The sequence below is a fragment of the Nicotiana attenuata genome, chromosome 6 (assembly GCF_001879085.1).
Source record: "Nicotiana attenuata strain UT chromosome 6, NIATTr2, whole genome shotgun sequence".
In the NCBI taxonomy this organism is placed as follows: domain Eukaryota; kingdom Viridiplantae; phylum Streptophyta; class Magnoliopsida; order Solanales; family Solanaceae; genus Nicotiana; species Nicotiana attenuata.
Window position 1 is genome coordinate 72,951,395 of NC_031994.1, and position 9,863 is coordinate 72,961,257.

The following is a 9,863-nucleotide window of genomic DNA, read 5'->3' on the forward strand; positions in this document are numbered from 1 at the left end:
AGAAATTAAAATATACCGACCAAAGTTGGTCGGTAAATGCTTCTCCTGCATTAACCGACCAACGTTGGTCGTAAATTTGAATAAAATTTCTTTAAATTTATAAAATATTTTAAATAATAATATAACAATTAAAATTTTATAAATTGGGTCCACATTACCGACCATAGTTGGTCGGTAATGTGAAAGTTTCTTTGACTAAGCAAGTCTGACCAGCTCGGTCAACTTGTTGACAAACTTACCGACCAACTTTGGTCGGTATTTTTTTAATAATAAATGTATTATTTTTTCCCTGTTTCCGTCCAAGCTGGACGGTTTTTGGTCGCTTTTTTTGACCGACCAACGTTGGTCGGAAAAATTTGGTCGATTTTTTTCGTATTTCTAGTAGTGGAAGACCATTTATATTATGTCTGATTATAATTGTAAGATATCAAAATACTTCTCATAAATAGAAAGGTGAATGGTATTTGTAAATAACTTGAGTTCATTGTATCCTCGAGTTCTAAGGAGCTCAAGTTGATTTAATTTTTTCAGGATGAGCTCTTGATCTCCAGTAACTTTCCCCCGCTTTATTTCAATGGATGGATGCCTAAGTGAGAGTTGCAAGAAGTAGTTAGTAGTGTGTAAGCCACTTGTAATACTAATTTAGTTGTTACTTAGGTTAAATCAAAATCCATGATACCCACTTGGTAACTAAGTAACATGCAAAGATACTAGATCTAGGGAGTCTCTACTAAAGAGGTGCTCATCATCTGGACTTCTCCTTCCCCTTTAATTTCTTGAATAAATTTGTTTCAACTTGGTATGCAATATAACTTGGTTAAAGACAAGTTGTTAATTAGATAGGCAAAAATTAAATATGTGGGAGAAGATCGAGGCCTATAAATTCATGGCCTTTTATGAATCAAAAAATTGCACTACAATAACACAGTTTCTTATATATCTGTCTCCCTCCTATAAGCAATATTATTGTTGTCATGGCTCGGAATTATGCTTTCTATTTCATTGTTGCGCTTATGGTGATGTCTGGTAAATGACCTTTTAATTTTCTACACCTCACTCTCTTTTTAGTTGATATGTCTCTATGTAGGTTTACATATATATGTCTAATCTTTTACACATCCGAACACCAATGATATATCATATTGATTTTGACTCTTGATTTTTTTTATTATTGGATTACAGTGTACTTGGCTGAGACTCCGAAAGTGAAAATACTAGCTGTGAGAGACTCGTCGAATGTAGCAGCACAACTTAATTCAAAACTAACTGGCTTCAGTGTTTGTGGTGCAGCCTGCCATTTTTCAAGTGAATGTGGTAGGGCGTGTCCCCATTGTTACTACAATTTTAGGTATCCTGGCTACTGGTGCACTGCCTAAAGGATCATTGATGGCCAACACAATATGATTGATCGTATTTACTACGATTTTAGGTCTCCATTTCAGCTTTCTTTTCTTATGGAAAGAAAAACAATAAAACGATTAAGTTCTACTTCTACCTAGATCAGGACTATATATCGGATGTAAGATGACATGTGGTTGCCGAACTGTTCCTGCTATATTTGTAGTTTGTGTTTTGAATAAAACTAGTCTATCATTTTGCTTATCAAAATCTCTGTTGCCTCTTTATTAGTTTCTATCATATACATGATTACGTAAATACTACTTCGTTGGGAGCCAGAGTGTGGGACCTATGAAGATCTAACCAAATTTAAAATATTGGGCGACTAATTCAATATTTTTTATATATATAAATAATTTCTCTATTGTAAATAATATTAATCGTAAACTGAATATTTACCGTCTTTTTTCATAATTTGACACTCAAAAATAGTTTTTGAAAATATTAGCCAAACATAATTTGCTTATTAAATATTGCAGTGCTTCTCAAATAAATTGGCCAAACACAAACTTACACTCTCCAAAAGTAGTTTTTAAAATAAGCAGTTCAACAACTTGGTCAAACCGGCTCTACATATACTTTGCTCATAGTACGCCAAACATATCATTAACTCATGGAATGCCTACATTTATGGTGCATAAATGTACATAGACTAGTACTTTGAGCAAATGCAAATAAAAAACGATAAACGTTTGGGGGTTCACTGAATTATTATTGTATGCACTGTTTAGTGAATATACTAATTAAATTAAGAAGTTATATATGGACATCCAATGATTTACCGCCTTTCGATAATTATTAAGACTCTTTAAAGAGGTCGTTTTGAAGAGGATATAAAATTAACTCAACCAACTCCAAATTACTTGAGTATTACATATTTCTATAGGAAGCATGATGAAGTTTTTCTGGACTTCCTCGTATATACAAAATTTTAAGCTTATTTACCCGGTGTATCTAAGTTTTTCTATTTACAAAAGGTAACTAAAGCTTTTCCTTTTTTATAAATATATACAAATCCGCTCAAAATCTACAATTTATCTACAACTTGAATATAATTTTTTTGCACAAAAAATCGGTCAAAAACTACGATTTATATATAAATTATAGACAATTATGGTAGTTGTATATATTTTGTGTCCGTTTCTATACTGGACATATAAATTACATACAATTTGCTTATGTGATCTTCCTCGAGTTTCATTGTGAAATTCCAATCAAAACAAACTTGAATCTTCACCAAATTTGCTCAAAATTGAGGTATAAATTTCAAATGATATCCCCAATCATTTGCAACAACACCCCATCTAAACAAATAACCATTTCATAAAATTTAATTTGCGAATTCAAATCTTCAAAGATTTTTAGTGCATGTCTGGCACGACCTGGATTTTCCCCCGTCGGGATCGTGATGGCGCCTAACGCAGAGAATGCTAGGCAAGCCAACAGATACTAATTCTAACACGTTATCCATTAAACAAGAACAGTAATTAAAACTAAATAGATATGAAATGCGGAAAATTTATAACAGATTAAATACTCTAATAAAAGACTACCCCAAAATCTGGTGTCACAATCCACGAACGTCTATGAATTTCTACAAACACTAGATTCAAAGAAAATACATCTGTTTTTCAGAATAAATGAAAACAGGAATCTAAACAGAGGGAAGGGGACTCTAGGGTCTGCGAACGCCGGCAGATCTACCTTGGGTCTCCCGTGGACTGAAGGCAGCCACCCAAACTCTAATCAGTATGGTCCTGAACCGGGATCTGCACAGAAAGTGCAGAGTGCAATATCAGTACAATCGACCCCATGTACTGGTAAGTGCCGAGCCTAACCTCGACGAAGTAGTGACGAAGCTAGGACACGACAATAATATAAACCTGTGCAGTTGAACGGTATAAAAACAGAATAACAATTAATAGAAGCTAAGCAGAAATGAACAGGAAGGGGCAACATGCTATGGGGGTAACAAAATAAAGAATCACAGCAGTAAAGGAATTTAACAGCTAAAACACCTTGAACCGATAATAACAAATAAATACAGTAACAGAAAATAATGCACGACATCACCCTTCGTGCTTTTACTCTCAACCTCACTGATAACCAATAGAAACGTGCACGGAATCACCCTTCGTGCTTTAACACTCAATCTCACCATATGAATAATAGAAATGTGCACGGCATCACCTTTCGTGCTTTATCACTCTTCCTCACCACATAAACAAACAACAGAAGCAATAACAACCCGACAAGGGCATCATAATTAAACAACTTTGTTCCATCACTTAACATCACAACATGAACCTCAACTTGAGCCAATACTCAACCAATATCCAAAAGCCAGGAAAAACATAATAAAACTTCTTTAACATGAATGATAACCAATTTAAGCAAGAACAGTACGAATAAAGGAACACAACGGCCACAAATATAAAACTAACTCACATGCTACGACCCGACAATAACATATAGATACTCGTCACTTCACCTATACGTCGTACTTAACAAATAAACATATAGCAAATAAGGCAACAACACCTAATCCCTCAAGCTAAGGTTAGCCACAACACTTACCTCGATTCCACGGCCAAACTCAAGCCTCAAATACCGCCTTTCCCTTAGTTTTCACTTCCAATCCGCCCGAATCTATTCATAATTAACTTATTAACATCAATTAAAGCCAAAGAAGCCAATTCTAACGCACAATTATAGAATTTCCAACAATTCCCCGAAAAGTCAAAAATTCGACCCTAGGCCTGCTTGGTCAAAACTCAAGGTTCGAACCAAAACCCGATTACCCATTCACCCACGAGCCCAAATTTGTAATTAGTTTCTGAATTCAACCCTAAATCGAGATCTAAATTCTCAAATTTGTAAAATTCCCAATTCTCCTAAAATCCCTAATTTATACCCTTAAAGAATAAGATTTAGGCCTAGAAATCCAATAGGTGTTGATGGAAATTGAATGAAATGAGTTTAACACAAACCTATGACTTGGTGTAGAAATCTCTCTTCAAAAATCGCCCAAGGTCGAGTTTTAATGGAAGAAATATAAAATTTTGAGCAAATCCCGACTTAGGTTCTGTTTTAAAATCACTGGACAGGTCTTCTTCGCGTTCGCGAGAAGCCTGTCGCGTTCGCGAAGCAACGGTCCTATTAACCTTGGCGTTCGCGAGACACACTACGCGTTCGCGAAGGTATATCCCCCCTAACCTTCGCGTTCGCGAGCCGCTTGCCGCGTTCGCGTGGTGTAGCATTCCCCTCCCCCAGTTCCCATTCTTCGCGTTCGCGATAGCCTGGTCGCGTTTGCGAAGGGTAGGCCCCCAACGCTTCGTGTTCGCGACCAGTGCCTAGCGTTCACGTAGAAGGATTTCTCCTTCAGACCAACCTACTCTTCGTGTTCGCGAGAGTTCCTTCGCGAACGCAAAGAAAGATACATCTGTGCACCTGCAACAGCAAAATAGCAGAATTCTCTAAGTCCAAAACACCCCGTGGCCTATCCGAAACTCACCCGAGCCCTCGGGGCTCCAAACCAAACATGCACACAAGTCTAACAACATCATACAAACTTGCTCGTGCGATAAAATCACCAAAATAACCCCAAAAACTACGTATTTATCATCAAAATCAATGAAATTCTCAAGAACACTTAAAGTTTCTATTTTCACAACCGAGGGTCCGAATCACCTCATATAAAATCCTTTTCTTACCAAATTTCACAGATATGACTTAAATGCCATATTTAACCTGTACCGGGCTCCGAAACCAAAGTACGGGCCCGATTCTAATAAAATCAAGCATTATTAAATTTCTAAAAACCATCATATTTTCAGTTTAGCAATTTTTTTCAAAAATTCATTTCTCTGACTAGGGACCTCGGAATTCAATTCCGGGCATACGCCCAAGTCCCATATTTTTCTATGGACCCTCCGGGACCGTCGAATCACGAGTCCGGGTCCGTTTACTCAAAATGTTGACCGAAGTCAACTTAAAATTAGTTTTAAAGGCATAACTCAATATTTTTCTCAAATTTTCACATAAAGGCTTTCCGGAACCGCGCCCGGACTATGCACGCAATCGAGGAGAAAGAAGATGAGGTTTTGAAGACCTCGGAACCCCGAATCGGGTTCTAAAACACGAGATGACCTTTTAGGTCATCACATTCTCCACCTCTAAAACAACAGTTCGTCCTCGAACGGACATAGAAAAGTACCTGAGCTAGGGAAAAGATGGGGATATCTGCTCCGCATATCGGACTCGGACTCCTAGGTAGCTGCCTCAACAGGCTGACCTCTCCACTGCACACGAACTGAAGGATAACTCTTCGATCTCAACTAACGAACCTGCCTGTCTAAAATGGCTATCGGCTCCTCCTCGTAGGTCAAATCGTTGTCCAACTGGACAGTGCTGAAGTCTAACACATGTGATGGATCGCCGTGGTACTTCTGAAGCATGAACACATGAAACACTGGATGCACTGATGATAAGCCTGGAGGCAACGCAAGTCTGTAAGCCACCTCTCCCACTCGATCAAGGATCTCAAAAGGCCCGATGAACTGAGGGCTTAACTTGCCCTTCTTCCCAAATCTCATCACGCCCTTCATAGGCGACAGTTGAAGCAACACTCGCTCTCTGACCATGAATGCCACGTCACAAACCTTACAGTCGGCATAACTCTTTTGCCTGGACAGAGCTGAACGAAGTCTATCCTAAATGATCTTAACCTTATCCAAGGCATCCTGCACTAGATCTGTACCCAATAACCGAGCCTCCCCCGGCTCGAACCACCCAACGGATGATCGACATCATCTACCATATAATGCCTCATAAGGAGCCATCTGGATGCTCGACTGATAGCTTTTGTTGTAGGCAAACTCCGATAACGGCAAGAACTGATCCCAAGAACCTCCAAAGTCAATAGCACATGCGCGGAGCATGTCCTCCAAAATCTAAATAGTACGCTTGGATTGTCTGTCTGTCTAAGGATGAAATGTTGTGCTCAACTCAACCCGCGTACCTAACTCACGCTTGAACTGCCCTCCATAAATGCGAGGTAAACTACATACCTCGATTAGAAATGATAGACATGGGTACACTATGGAGACGAACGATCTCCCGGATATAGATCTCCGCCAACCGCTCCGAAGAATAGGAAACTGCCAAAGGAATGAAATGCGCTGACTTAGTCAACCTATCAACAATAACCCATACTGCATCGAACTTCCTCTGAGTCCGTAGGAGTCCAACAAGAAAGTCTATAGTGATACATTCCCACTTCCACTCAGGAATCTCAATCTTCTGAAGCAAACCATCCGGTCTCTGATGCTCGTACTTCACTTGCTGACAATTCAAACACCGAGCTACCTATGCAACAATATCCTTCTTCATCCTCCTCCATCAATAATGTTGCCGCAAATCCTGATACATCTTGGCGGCGCCCGGATGAATAGAATACCGGGAACTATGGGCCTCCTCTAGAATCAACTCACGAAGTCCATCCACATTAAGTACACAAACTCGACCCTGCATCCTCAAAACTCCATCAGCCCCAACTGTAACCTACTTGGTATCTCCGTGCCGCACTGTGTCCCTAAGGAAAAGCAAATGATGATCATCATACTGCCAATCTGTGATACGCTCAAATAAAGAAGATCGAGTGACTGTACAAGCTAAAACACGGCTGGGCTCAAAAACATCCAGCCTCACAAACTGATTGGCCAGAGCCTGGACATCCAAAGCAAGCGGTCTCTCCTTGACTGGAATATATGCAAGGCTGCCCATACTAGCTGACTTCCTACTCAAAGCATCGGCCACTACGTTGGCCTTTCCAGGATGATACAAGATGGTGATGTCATAGTCTTTCAATAGCTCCAACCACCTCCTCTGCATCAAATTTAGCTCCTTTTACTTGAACAAATACTGCAAACTCTTGTGATCCACGAACACCTCACACGATACGCCACATAAATAATGCCTCCAAATTTTCAGCGCGTGAACAATGGCTGCTAGCTCCAAATCATGAACTGGATAATTCTTCTCGTGAATCTTCAACTGCCGCGAAGCATCTGCAATAACCTAGCCATTATGCATCAACACCCGCACCAAGTCCTGTACGAGATGCGTCACAATATACTATATATGGCCCTGAAACTGTGGGCAACACCAACACCGGCACCAAAGTCAAAGCTGTCTTGATCTTCTGAAAGCTCGCCTTACACTCGTTCGACCACCTGAACGGGGCACCCTTCTGGGTCAACTTGGTCATCGAGGCTACTATAGATGAAAACCCCTCCACAAACCGACGGTAGTAACCCGCCAAACCCAAGAAACTCCGGATCTCTGTAGCTGATGTGGGTCTAGGCCAGTCCTTGACTGCCTTAATCTTCTTAGGATCCACCTGAATACCCTCTGCTGATACAACATGACCCAATAAGGCCACTGAACTCAACCAAAAATCACATTTCGAAAACTTAGCATATAATTGGCTGTCTCTCAGAGTCTGAACAACAATCCGAAGATGCTGCTCGTGCTCCTCTTGGCTGCGGGAGTAGATCAAAATATCATCAATGAAAACAATCACAAAGGAATCCAGATAGGGCTTGAACACCCGGGGTTCATCAAATCCACGAATGCTGCTGGGGCATTTGTCAACCCAAATGACATCACTAGAAACTCATAATGCCCGTACCGAGTGCGAAAAGCTATCTTAGGGACATCGGATGCCCTAATCCTCAATTGATTGTAGCCAGATCTCAGATCAATCTTCGAAAACACCTTGGCACCCTGAAGCTGATCAAATAAATCATCAATCCTCGGCAATGGATACTTGTTCTAGACGGTGACTTCCTACTCAAAGCATCGGCCACTACGTTGGCCTTTCCGGGATGATACAAGATGGTGATGTCATAGTCTTTCAATAGCTCCAACCACCTCCTCTGCATCAAATTTAGCTCCTTTTACTTGAACAAATACTGCAAACTCTTGTGATCCGCGAACACCTCACACGACACGCCACATAAATAATGCCTCCAAGTTTTCAGCGCGTGAACAATGGCTGCTAGCTCCAAATCATGAACTGGATAATTCTTCTCGTGAATCTTCAACTGCCGCGAAGCATGTGCAATAACCTTGCCATTATGCATCAACACCCACACCAAGTCCTGTACGAGATGCGTCACAATATACTATATATGGCCCTGAACCTGTGGGCAACACCAACACCGGCACCAAAGTCAAAGCTGTCTTTATCTTCTGAAAGCTCGCCTTACACTCGTTCGACCACCTGAACGGGGCACCCTTCTGGGTCAACTTGGTCATCGAGGCTACTATAGATGAAAACCCCTCCACAAACCGACGGTAGTAACCCGCCAAACCCAAGAAACTCCGGATCTCTGTAGCTGATGTGGGTCTAGGCCAGTCCTTGACTGCCTTAATCTTCTTAGGATCCACCTGAATACCCTCTGCTGATACAACATGACCCAATAAGGCCACTGAACTCAACCAAAAATCACATTTCGAAAACTTAGCATATAATTGGTTGTCTCTCAGAGTCTGAAGAACAATCCGAAGATGCTGCTCGTGCTCCTCTTGGCTGCGGGAGTAGATCAAAATATCATCAATGAAAACAATCACAAAGGAATCCAGATAGGGCTTGAACACCCGGTTCATCAAATCTACGAATGCTGCTGGGGCATTTGTCAACCCAAATGACATCACTAGAAACTCATAATGCCCGTACCGAGTGCGAAAAGCTATCTTAGGGACATCGGATGCCCTAATCCTCAATTGATTGTAGCCAGATCTCAAATCAATCTTCGAAAACACCTTGGCACCCTGAAGCTGATCAAATAAATCATCAATCCTCGGCAATGGATACTTGTTCTAGACGGTGACTTTGTTCAACTACCGATAATCTATACATATCCTTATCGATCCATCCTTCTTCTTAACAAACAACACCGGCGCACCCTAGGGCGAGGCACTAGGTCTAATAAAGCCCTTATCAAGCAAGTTTTGCAACTGTTCTTTCAATTCTTTCAACTCTGGCGAGGCCATACGATATGGCGGAATAGAAATGAACCGAGTATCCGGAGCCAAATCAATGAAAAAGTTAATATCCCTGTCGGGTGGCATCCCCGGTAGGTCTGCAGAAAACACCTTCGGAAACTCCCGAACAATTGGCACAAAATCCATAGAAGGAACCTCAGCACTAGAATCACGAACGTATGCCAAATGAGCCAAACACCCCTTCTCGACCATACGCCGAGCCTTCATGTAAGAAATAACCCTGCTGATTAAAAAACTAGGAGTCCCTCTCCACTCCAATCGAGGCAACCCCGGAAAAGCTAAGGTCACGGTCTTAGCATGAAAGTCCAATATAGCATGATAAGGGGACAACCAATCCATCCCCAAGATAACATCGAAGTCAACCATGTCGAGAAGTAGGAGATTCACACTAGTCT

At 41.0% G+C, this 9,863-nt stretch overlaps 1 long non-coding RNA gene across 1 annotated transcript; it reads left to right on the plus strand.

Moving 5' to 3' along the window:
- Positions 892–1,608, plus strand: LOC109228311. The gene is made up of 2 exons (XR_002068363.1): positions 892–1,026; positions 1,183–1,608. It is a non-coding gene; the product is annotated as an uncharacterized LOC109228311 (long non-coding RNA).